Source organism: Antechinus flavipes, chromosome 5, assembly GCF_016432865.1.
Source record: "Antechinus flavipes isolate AdamAnt ecotype Samford, QLD, Australia chromosome 5, AdamAnt_v2, whole genome shotgun sequence".
In the NCBI taxonomy this organism is placed as follows: Eukaryota; Metazoa; Chordata; class Mammalia; order Dasyuromorphia; family Dasyuridae; genus Antechinus; species Antechinus flavipes.
In genome coordinates this window covers 151,520,128-151,532,775 of record NC_067402.1, presented here as the reverse complement: position 1 = coordinate 151,532,775, position 12,648 = coordinate 151,520,128, and the positions used below count along the sequence as shown (strand labels likewise).

At 31.3% G+C, this 12,648-nt stretch overlaps 1 protein-coding gene across 8 annotated transcripts in view; it reads right to left on the bottom strand.

The window, feature by feature from the left end:
• CD36 (CD36 molecule) overlaps positions 1–12,648 on the bottom strand; it is a 132,693-nt gene that overhangs the window by 54,533 nt on the left and 65,512 nt on the right. For 2 of the 8 annotated variants that reach the window (XM_052000702.1, XM_052000710.1), the window contains exons 1-3: positions 3,909–4,016; positions 1,877–1,978; positions 737–820 (exon numbers count right to left, since the gene is read on the bottom strand). The exons of 3 other annotated variants lie outside the window; for them this stretch is intronic. The gene's annotated coding sequence lies outside the window, so the exon portion shown is untranslated. Of the gene's footprint in view, positions 1–736; positions 1,033–1,876; positions 1,979–3,908; positions 4,017–12,648 lie in introns of those variants that run through there. 3 more of the 8 variants (XM_052000703.1, XM_052000705.1, XM_052000704.1) reach the window with 3 other exon arrangements.

Here is a 12,648-nt window from a genome sequence, read left to right as displayed (position 1 = left end):
CAAAGAAGTTTTTTTGTTTTTCAGCTATGAAACAATATTTTTCTGACCTTAAAGAAACATTTATCCATCCATCCCATCTATCCCTCTATCTTTATTTTATAAAAATGAATATTGCTTTATTATTTTACATGTTTTGATGCCCCAAAGAGAACTATAATGATTATGCTTTATATTTCTATAACGTGTCTATCTCAGCAAATTTGACCATCATCATCTTCATTATTTATTTATTTATTTTTTTTTTTACTGTGGAAGACCTGAGGCAAAGGAGAGTTCATAAGTACAAATTATGTCAGTCTTGGGGCTGAGTACAGAAAAAAGTCATCTTGCCATACCACATGCTAGTTGGCAATTCTCCCTGTTCCAACTGTCAGAGAACCTTCTAATTTGCCATTTCATATGCTGTTATTCTTGAAATGCAAGATGAATGCTTGTAAACTTAACATTCTTTGGACTCATGATATAAGAGATAGACAACTGAATTCCTCTCACTCTCAAAAGTATTGAATTAAGATACAGTTTTCATTCTTAACTATTTCCATTTTGAAAAAAAATAAATTGAGTGACAGTGATATCCAGAATAAAACACATATTTTTAAACAGGCTTTAAAGTTTTTAATTTTAGAGGAGGATAGAATTAGATGAACAGAAAATGAGAAAGATAGAATAGCTAAGATGTAGAAAACAAGAGGAGAAAAATAATCTGCATTATTAAAACTTCTCCCTGATTACATACCTTCAATGATCCCAAAGGTAGATCAGATGACTTTTTTCCTCAATCTTCAACACTTTATGATTTTATATTCTTCTATTTTTTCCACTTAAAAACAAAGAAAACCCCTTTCTGATCCCTCAGGCATTTCTTGGGAAACCACCACATACACAAATAACAGCAACTGATAAACTCTTCTGGTTTTTTAATCCATAGATTTTTTTAAGGATAGACTTTTTGATTACTAAGTTGACAATATGGTAGAAAGTGAGAAGCTGACTTACTGACAAATCCTGTTGTAGGCTGTACTCTAAGAAACTCCTCCTATGTGCCAGGATATCACAGAACCTAGTTTTCTAGAGAACCTATAATTATTCTCATATGTGGCTAGATGCTATGACTTGGGAAACCCCACCCAGAAGAGGGATGACCCAAAAGAAAGATTTCCTGGGATATAAAATACTAAGACTGGACAACAAAATCAGTTCCAGTCTTCCAAAAGACTCTTACAACAAATGAATGACAAATTCTGGATGCTTTCTGACTAAAGAGTAGACATGGGACTCAGATCTTCATTTACCTACACTCATTTTTTTTTTTTTTGTTCCCTGCAAAAAGAACAATAAAATATAATATCCTCTGATCTATACATTTATTTGGTCTTTCAGATTTCTCCCCAACCTTGTCTGTTATAAAAAAAAGTCATGACCATCTTGACATATGCAATTCATTTGAAAAGTTATACTTAAATCAAATAACTGGTTATCTTGAAAAAAAAATAGCTAGGTTGAGGTTATTCAAACTGGGATTGGGATTCAGTATATTGAAAATAATTTATTAAAATGTTTTGTATCAGTTTCTCTTCTTCTGTTCCTTTGTAGCAAATCTCACTATGTACCTGTTTATATAGGCCATATATGTGTATTTTACTTCTGAAAGGCAACAAAAATATGATGGGAAAAGTCCAAGTTAGGAATCAGACCTGCATTCTAATATTAGCTTTAAGCAAAAATAACTTCATTAAAAAAGGGTTCTTAACACTTAGTTTAAGAAAAAAAAGTTATCCAAAGCCAAGTAACCTGACTCTAAACATGAAGTTCAGGCCACTTTTATACCATAGGGAATGGCAACTTTCCAACTTTGGTTAAAATGGAATATCCTTACCAAAGCTCAGTTGGATCTTCATTGGAGATAGACTCTAATCTAATTGATGTTATACGTAGTCTTCAGGTTTGGGGTCTTAGGCCAGAAAAGAGCTCCACAATCCTATCCAGAAAGATAGCAGGACTTATTGCTGAATACAGCTAACATATCATTATGAGTATTTCAACCTCATAAAAGAAGAAAAATAACTGAATCTACACATCTATATGCTCTTGTATTGTAAAGTATTTGTGGAAAACAAAGTAAAATTCAATAAAACAATCAATACCTTTAATATATAGGTGCTCTGTCAGAATATTCATATTAACATCCTATATAGTATGGCAGGAAAAAGGGGAAATGTTTCAAAAATTTGAACAGAATACAAAGGAGTATTATTACGAGATTCTAGGGCAAGAATTTAAAACAAAGTTTGAAATAAAATTAAGAAAATAATACACACACAAATATAATTATTAACCTCAACTTTCTTGAAAAATATCAGTAATGATTGTACATTTTGTCCAAATACAACTGTGGCTAAGCAATAACTACCTCACTTGCTACTTGTTATTAAATGTAATTGGTGGAGGAGTGAGGAGAGGAGGCAGGGAGGAGTAACAGTATCATAAATAAGTGATCTAGCAAGCTAAGTAAGGGCACATGAATTTTCCATGATCACTTTCACTCTCCATTATGTAGCATACATAGCCACTATTTTCAATCTTTAATTTGGAAGTTGAAATGTGTGTTTTTAAAAAATTAAATCAGAATTTATATAGTTACTCTATTAGGTTAAAATTTGAGTTCCATTTATGTAATAGTGTACCAAAATCACATAGAATGAATGACTAATCAAGATGAATTTATGTATCTATCAAGGTATCTGAAACTAGCTATTCTAGAATCTACTTCATGATAACTGTAGTGTGAAGGCAATACTGGGATGGCAATACTTATTACTGTTTCCTAAATTATTCTTTTGATGAGGCATTACCTTTGTTCAAACTTAATATCCTTTTTTAAAGACTTACAGAAGGAAAATATAAACTCCAAGAGAAACATATAATTTATTTATTTCATTTAGCTTGGTGAATATAGTTATACAAAACGTTAAATTTACACAAATTCTTATAACTGCTACTAGTATTAAAAATAAGTACTGCTTCTGGTCACTTATTAATGCTTAACTATGGAAAAAACATACTCAAGCACACATCACATTAGTTATCTCATCAGGGTCCATTCCTCCTAGAGTTATGCAATTCAAATAGATTAATAATCTATTGCTGATGTCAAGCATTAAATAATCACATGCTATAGAGTGATATATTGTAATCAATATTAGTAAACAAGTAATATATAAAATTAAGCAATAGCATATAGACTGCTTTTTCTGCATAATAGATAAATGTTGATGAAGATTTAAATCAAGTAATACATTAAACTATAACATAGAGGATCATAGATTAACACTGATGGATGGTTATTTAGTCAAATCTCAATTTACAGAGGAGGAAACTGAGACCTAGAAAACTAAACTGATTTACCCATGTGACATAAGAATTTACAAAGTCAGCTGGAATCCCATTCCTCTGACTGAAGTTAAAATATTTTTATTAAAACATTTCTACTGCATATCTTGCAGAATGTATTCATCAAATTGCATTATTTAGAAAATGATATTAGTATCTGACATTAAGATCAAATATTTGGTTTGCTATTTACATACATGGATAAAGAATGTTAAATCATTAAAAAAAATGTGAAATGTGATTGCCTTCTGATTCCCCCCCCCAAAGTGTTAAATTCCTTAATATATGCTATGAAAAGATTTGTAGTGCATTGCAAAATAGCTCCTTTTCTTCAGAAAAGTAGGAGTAAATATTGGACATTGCAAAAAATGTGCAATGTGTCTTTCAAACTTAGAGATTGAGAAGAAAGAAATAAGTTAAATTTGTAGCACTTACAGGGACGCTTTATGTCCCACTTTCTGCTGGAAGATGGGAAGTCCCTTTCTTAAATGATTTATATATAGTAACCTATGACTTACCTTTGAAAAGCTGAGAATGAAATTTCAAGTGATTATTCCAGTATTTAGTCATACAGTGCTCATTAGGTCAAGTAGCATCTGTAGTTAAATCCTCACACTGAAAAAACTTCCACTAAAGACTGTGAGAGAGTTTAAATATTCAAGAAGACGTCAGATCCCAGTGTGTAGTTTGTTGCCAGGAAAAAAAAAAAAAAAAGATTTGTATTGCTATGGTCTGACAAAGACCTATTACCTATATCTCATGGTAAATACTGAGTGGCATTTTTTTCCCTTTTGGTAAAATTCCAATCCAAGTAAGTCAGGGGCCAGGCAGACAAAGGGGAACTTAGTTACTCAGCTGTCATTAAATAATCTGTTCTGCTGTACAGTTATAAGTTCAAATGCAGAAGCTGGGGGTGTGAAAAAAAGAGTCATCACTTATTTCCATATATATATATATATATATATTTTTTTTTTTTTCCAAAGCCTGTGTCATGAAGATGGTGAGATGCCTATTATGGAATTGGTACATTTTTCATCCATTAAAATGCATTATTACAATTTTGGAAATAAGATTGATTTGGTTAAAATATTTTTTTTAAATAGCTGCAAAGATACTGTCAATCAGCAAAGATAAAATACAGACCTTTAAAAAAAAAAGGAAATGATCTATTGTTCTAGCTGGAAGTCCTTTTTTATTTATCAAGTTTTTGTTTGTTTCATAAAAACTAAAAATCACAATGCAATCTGCAAAAATGTCCTTCAAATACTTAAGCCAAGATATTATTATCTGGGTTTTATTGTATTCTCATTTTCAGACAGTACTAAATTCTAGGTTGATTTACTTCTGACACTTTACTACCATCAAGTGATGTTAAAACAAAATAATTAAAAAATAAAGACCTTTTAAGAATAATACAAACATATTGACGAGTAATTTAGGAAAATTGCTCATTTGAATTTATATTGCCCAAATATAAAGATATGGAAATTGTAGTGGAAAGATCTCAAATAAAAGAAACTCATAGTATTTCTCTAGAAAGAGTCCTAAGAGGAATAAAATAGTCATTTCAAATAGAGGACAGTCATTTAGAAACCTTTCTATCCCTAAATCCTGAATTAAGTCAACATGCAGAATTTTAGTTTGTTAGACTATTTAAAAACTACTCATTATCACTGAAGTAACCATTAGTTTCTTCTAACCTTGGAATTTAGATAGATCAAGGTCTCCTTCATGTACTTTAAAATTTTCATGCAGTTAAAAGACTGACTATCCTAAGAATCTAAAAAGAGACTCCAAAATCAAAGAAACAAGCTTGGCTTTTCAAATATATTCTCTAAGATATATTGAATATGCATATATTGTACAACATATATTTGAACATACAAATATATTGTCTAAGATATATTGAACATACATAGCTCTTTGGGTTCTATCCAAATTCAGGGTTCTTTATTTATGTCTTAAAAATAGAACTGTAGTGTTTTTTGATTGCTTCCTTTTCTTAAAGTTAATTCCTAAAAGTCTGGAAAGACCCCAATGACACAATAGTGGAAAAAGTAAAAAATTAACAAAATAGTTCAACAGAGATATCTGTGTATAATTGTACTTTGCTTTAAATAAGGTAAATAGACCTAGGTTCAATCCCCATTTGCTAAACATACTGGTCATGTGATCCTGGGCAAGTCAGATAACCTGTCAGGGATTCACACAATTCATCAAAAGTATAAATGACCAAAAACAAACCAAAAAAAATGACAAAGTAGCTAAATGATATAATGGTTTGAGCTGGGCTTGGAGACAAGAAGCTTTGCTTGATTGGTTATTTTCTGTCTAATTCTTCATGACCCTTTTTAGGGTTTTCTTGACAGACTAGAGAGGCTTGCTATTTCCTTCTCTAGTCTATTATACAGATGAGGAAACTGAGGTAAACAGGGTTAAATGACTTTCCCCATGTCATATGTCCAGATTTGAACTCGGATCTTCCTTAATCTAGGTTTGGCACTATCTACTGGATCACTAGAATCAGAAAGTTCTGGAATCAAATTTGGTCTCAAAAGTCTGTGTGCCTCAGTTTCCTCATCTGTAAAATGGGGATGATAACAGCATCTGTCTTATGGAATTGTGAGGATAAATGTGATATCAATGCTTGTCACTGTGTGGGCACTTGCTATATAAATCTTTATTCCCTCCCTAGATCTTATTTGTTCAAGGGAATTTCATATTCTGATGAAATTACAGGACTAGTTCTTAGCCCTTATACCACACAGATACAGGTGTTGGTTGGGGATGAGGTTGGGAGAGAGATAGATATTATGGTGCAAAAAAAAAAAATTCATTATAAGATTTTTTCAAATTATGAATTTCCCTAAAGCATTTAAATACTGATTTTGAAAATAGGCAAAAGTATACTGGTAAATTAACAAGCAAAAATAGTCACACCAGCCCTTATTCTAAACTTATCACACTAAAGCATATTTTGAATTGCCCAATTACTCTGGCATTAATTCTGGATTCAATAAGTGTGGATCTTTGCTTCAAGGATCTTTGAAAAGTATAAAGACTCATCTTACTGGAGATGAAAAGGGAAAAACCTACATTAATCCTAAAACAGAAGTGTTTAAAACAGTGAAAGAACTGTATCCACCCAGTATGTATGGCCCTAATTTTTTTTGTATTATAGCACAGGTTGAGAGTATTACCATACATGTACACTACTTGGTATTATTCAAAGAAAATGTAAACTCACATCTATTGATAATCCCCCGCTCCCCTCTATACTATACTTCAGAGTAAAGTCTCTTTCTGTATCATTGACTCTGTTTCTCATTCTCTTTCATATGAGTTAAATACAATCATAAAGTAAATGGTCAGGAAGATCAGCACTTCCATCTTCTTTTTGTTCCTGGCACTGTACAGCAGCACCAGAAACAACAACCATTTCCTGCCCACAGGGGAAAAAAAATCAATCTAAACATTCTGTGATTTAATATCTTTAACATCCTATGATAAAAAAAAGTGATTTCATACATTTTTATTTCAAATCTTTCTGATTTCCAATAGTTACTTTAAAATGTTTTTTAAAAAAAATAATTAATTGTCTTCACCATTGAATTATTAAGCTTATTTGTGCTTTGTAGGTTACAGGAAAGTCTCTTTTTAATAGTCCACATTATCCAAGAGCAAAGTTAATTAAACCTGTTTGATGACAACTCTTTGGTGGAATAGTAAACTGAGCTTTCATTTGAAGTAAGTCTGCTGCAGATTAGAGATTATTGTTATTGCTCAGCCATTTCAATTATATCTGATTATTTGTGATCCCTTTTGGGATTTCCTTGACAAAGATACTGGGAAGGTTTATTATTTCCTTCTCCAACTCATTTTACAGATAAGGAAACTGAGTCAAACAGGGTTAAGTGACTTGCCCAGGGCCACCCAGCTAACGAATATCTGGTGCTAGCTTTGAACTCAGGAAGTTGAAGCTTCCTAATACAAGCTTTGAGTTCTATCTACAGAAACACATCACTGCCCCATATTATGAATTAGTCCATAGAATTTATAGCAACAGCAATAACAAAACCTGTATTTCATTCTCCTTAGAGAGCCTGCATCATTTTGCATACATAGGTTAAAAAAAAGGGGGGAAAGGGAAAAAGATAAGGAAGAGATATTATCAGGTATTTCAAAACTATTCATAGGAGCCTTGAAAGGTGTGGTTTCCAACCCAAGATCAAAGTGAGATAAAACCAATAAGTCCAATTTAAATGATTGTTTTTGAAAAGTGAATTGAAAATTTGGAGCAAGGTAAGAAGCTTAACCCATATATGATAGTAATACTTTCCAGAGAAGGCAATTCAGAGGCTTAAGACCTGTAAACTGAAATAAGAGAATATAAAGAGTTGAGTAATTCAGAAAAAAAGTTGCATTAGTTTGCTTGCTCCGTCTCTCTGTCTCCATGTATATGTAAATGTATTTAAAAGTCATGAGAGGGTATAAAAACATTAGTCCAAGGGACTAACCTTAACTGGACCAGTCTGGATCCTTCTATTCACAATTTACCACCATCTAGCTTGGGAATGGTATGCCATTTCTCAATCTCTAAATTTCCTAATCTACGGAATCAGGTTAATTTTCACAGTAACATTCCCATCAGTTTCGTTTCTAGAGGTGAAAAGGGCCTTCTCTTGCTCAATATCACACAGAGGTTACAGAGACAGAATAAAGTTCTGAATCCAAACCTGATTTCTTCTCTAATATCTTTTCTACTGTATATTGCTGGTCTTAATGTAATGATCAAATAAGATAATACATAAGAAATTAATTCAAAAGTTAAAAATAACATAAAAGTTCTGTTGGTGCAGCAATTTAGTGGCTCAGTGGATAGTTCCAGCCTTTGAGTAAAGAAGACTTACCTTTCTGAGTTCAAATCTGGCCTCAGAAATTTAATAGTTATGTGACCCTGGGCAAGTAACTCAACCCTGTTTATATTGGCAAAACACTCTAGTATCTTTGCCAAGAAAACTCCAAATGAGATCACAAAGAATTAGACATGACTAAAAATGACTGAACAAAGTCTCTGTCAGAAATCATTTAATTGGTAGTTTAGGTCTGAACAGAGAATGAATTTTTTGATAATAAAAAAGACGAAAGGTAATCATATCTTACTTGTACAAAAATTTTATGTTTCAAAAATGAGAGTAATGCACATCAATATATTCTGCTTTCAGAGGTGACTTAAATCTCTTCTTCTAAGGAAAAAAAAATGTGAATAGAGCACCAGCCCTGAAGTCAGGAGGACCAGGTTCAAATTTGGCACCAGACACTTAATACTACCTAGCTGTGTGACCCTGGGCAAGTTACTTAACCCTAATTGCCTCAGGGGGGAAAAAGAAAAAGAAAGGAAAGAAAAAAGAAAAAGAAAGACATATTTCCAAAATGAATTTGGATCTTTTACATTTCCTCAATCATTTTTAAGTCTCTATAATCCACAAAACAACAAATCAAACCCTGGGTTGAAGCATTTGACAATTTCTGAGGTGTAAAAATTTGGAGATAACTCTAACTTATCCTTGTCTGTACCTCAATGTTTCATTGTTATAAACCAAGGAGTAAGGTTTGAGAAAAACAATCACAAGTTATAAAAGCAATAAAACAATGTATTTACAAATTTTCTTAGTTCTGCATTTTTAAATAACTTCAAATAAAGTTGTGAAAAAGATGAAGTACATATACATGCTGTATACCTTTTTGGCAATAACTCATATAGTTACACAAAATACATTTATACCTTCAACAGAACATCATTGAAAGTAGAGTTTGAGGAGAACATAATTGGCTCCATTTTTTACTGTATTTTCCCTTTGATACCTCTTTGGTATGTATGCTTTCCCCCTAAAATCTTTATCATTATAAAACCCATAATATCGAATACCCATTCCCTTATCTTCCCTGTCCAATAAAGTAAATAGAAAGGACTTTTACTAATGCTAATTAACTGATAAAGAAGATTCTGTTTTTCTTTGCTCTGGTGTAAATAACTATGCTGAAGGATATTCATTTTTCTTCAAAAAAATTAGGCATTTGATATTTCTTGTTTTCTTCCCGATTTTTCCTTGATCTTATCCAAAACTGTTGACAAACACATCTGTACTTCTGTTACTCTTTCTGGGTCCTAAATCTCAGAAGGAAAGAATATTGACCCAAAATAAACAGTATCTTCTTTATAATGAGGGTGTGTATGTATGTGTATGTATGTGTGTGTGTTTACACACTTATTGGTTTATTTGGGCAGTAGCTAGTAAGGAACCTGTAAACATTGGCTGGCAAAAACATATTATATAATTATAGAAAAGAGAAATCAGTATTAACTTAAAATAATTCAAAACAAGGGAATTTGTGGCTTAAAATAATTTTAAATATATTTATAATCTGATTCCAATTAGAAGATATGTTACAAAGAAAGATGCTTTCAAAAACATGTCTATCACATTAAATGAGACATAACTGTGATGCCCAAGCTAATTCTCCAATTTTCACAAGTTTGTGGATGCAAAAGTTGATTAAAAATAATAGTACATAAAGTTTATTTTAAAAGTTTTTTAAAAAAGATGTTAGCAGCAAAGGATGAAAGCACTGTGGATGAGGCATTTTATAATTAAAAGACTGGATATGTGGAATATGAGAAAGAAGAAAGAAAAATCACCCATCAACACTTGGAAATTGGCTTACTGCTTTTGTTATAAATTTAAAGTTGCATGAACACTTATTTAAATGAATTTTATCTTTAAATATACAAAAAAAATGAATGGGAAATTTGAGACTATTTTAATAAATTTAAGAAAAAGGGAAAAAATTATCCTTATATCCATACAAATTTATAATATGTTGATATATAATTAAAATAAAAAAATAGGATTAAGCCATAAAAGAGAGACAGTATGTGAAAACACTTGTAAAGTTTGGTGAATATAGAAAATTGAAATAAGTGGTTATTTTGCAAAGACATGTTAAAGAAGAAATAAAGATGAAAAGAACATATATTAGTTGAACAAAAGTCAAATAGATTAAAAAATTATAAATAACCATGCTGGAATTTCTGGGAAAAATAGAAGAGAATGCTTCAAACAGAAGAGTAGCTTCAAAATATTTATTATTTTGTAGGTATGGATTAATTTATAAATGTTTATGCCTTCAGTGTTTGGCAAACTTGGCCACTTTTTTTAAAGCCATGGATAAGACTCAATGAAAAGGAAGAATTGTAAAGAGTAAAAGGTAAAGGAAGTGACTCAAAATGTAAGGAAATACTAAGAAATTTGAACATATACGAGGAAAATGTAGAAACATTCTGTGGCTAGGAAGTTATTAGTGGGAGAATGAAAAGCTCAGAGAAAGAAGAATCATCCTGTCTCAAAGAATTCTGTGGGAAAGCAGAGGGGAATGATAATATGTGGTTAGCCAATGCCAAATAACAATTAAAAATATAATTTGAAAAAAATTAACAATTGATTTGAAATTTCTTTGGGCAAAGAGTTCATCAAAGAAAGAAATGTGAAATTATAAAGAAATCTAAGGGATTGAAAAGAGAAAAACAAGCCTCTAAAGCTTAAGCATGATAATATGAAAGATCCTCCAATATTGTAACATTTTCTTGCCAATTTGGTGACTTAAATTTAAATGATTCTCTTCTAGAATAAAATCAAGATACAGAATGTCTGTTTTTAGAGAGTTTAATAGATATTAACATTTAATTCAATCAACTTGGAAAGGGTTAAGGTTATCAGGAATCATAAACTTGGGACCAATATTTTTAAAATGTTTAATAATTGTTTTTTGGTTTAGTTAATTTCCTTCAAAATTCTGGGTTTTTAAAAAAAATCTTTTATGCACTTATAAACACTATTCTGAGAGGACTTTTGCTGACTTTACCAGATTACCAAAAGTACTTATGACATAAAAATAAAGTTTAAGAACCCATAGCATTCACTCAATTTCAAAATCATTTGCCATCTTCAATTTTATTCAACATATTGCTGAGTTTAAGGATTAATGTTAAACAATTAATATTGTTTAAGATTTGCTGTTATGAGTGAATTTTCAAATTGAGAATTTAGGAGGATGAGATTTTTTAAAATGGTAACCACAAGCTTAATCATTGTGGCATAATGATTTTTAACCCGAGCATCCAGAGATTGATGCTCTTTGTAGCTCTACAAGACAAATGTAGGTTTAGAAATTGAATACCTGGATTTATATCTTGATTTTTACTTGACTTTTAGTTGTCTAGTACTACTTCTGTGACATTAGAAAGTCATTTAATGTTTTCATTTGATATAATCAGAGGGAGTTGGGCTAAATGAATAACTTCCTCTACAAATCTCAGTTTAATAGAGTAAATGTCATTTTCTTATATGACGTATGTGTTTATAACTTCATTTTCAAGAGTTATAGAATTATAGGATGTTTAAAGATCATAATATTGTAGAAGGAGATTAGGGTTATGACTTCTTGCTCTTATTTTTCATTCCTTCTTTCCTACTACCCCAGGGTTTATTGAGGAGAGGTAAGAAAGACTTTTCAATACATGACTTCTTGACTATTATTATAATAGACTCTTGTGTCCTCTCTTTTGATCTGCTGAAATGATGTCACCTTAGACATCACCTTAGAAATGATGTCCACCATGTATATTTATTTTGTATTTAATTTATACTTTAACATATTTAACATGTATTGGTCAACCTGCCATTTGGAGAAAGGGGTAAGGGAAAGGGGTGGAGGAAATTGGAACAAAAGGTTTGGCAATTGTCAATGCTGTAAAATCACCCATGCATATAACTTCTAAATAAAAAGCTATAATAATAAAATAAGAATAAATTTTTAAAAAAGAAATAATGTCCATACTAGTTACACAGTTAGACTTTTGGAGCTTGAACTGACTTTTTTAAGTTTGTCTTCCCCTGTTTAACCTCCATATTTCTGTCTCCTCTCAAATCCATGGGAATCAAAATGGCTATCTTGAAAGCTGAAAGCTTCTTTATCCTATTACTTCCCTAGTAACTTTCATCATTACTTAGCTTAACTCTATCTTTCATCAGTTCCTCTTCTCCTTTATCCCCCCTCCACCATGACCTTCCAGACCCAAGAACATGTCTAACAAGCTCTCATCTTCAATTAAGATCTTTTATTTTCACAGGTTTGTGAACCTGATGAAACGTAATCCTCTTGCTTTCCCAGAATCCTGCATCCAATCTTCATTTCTAT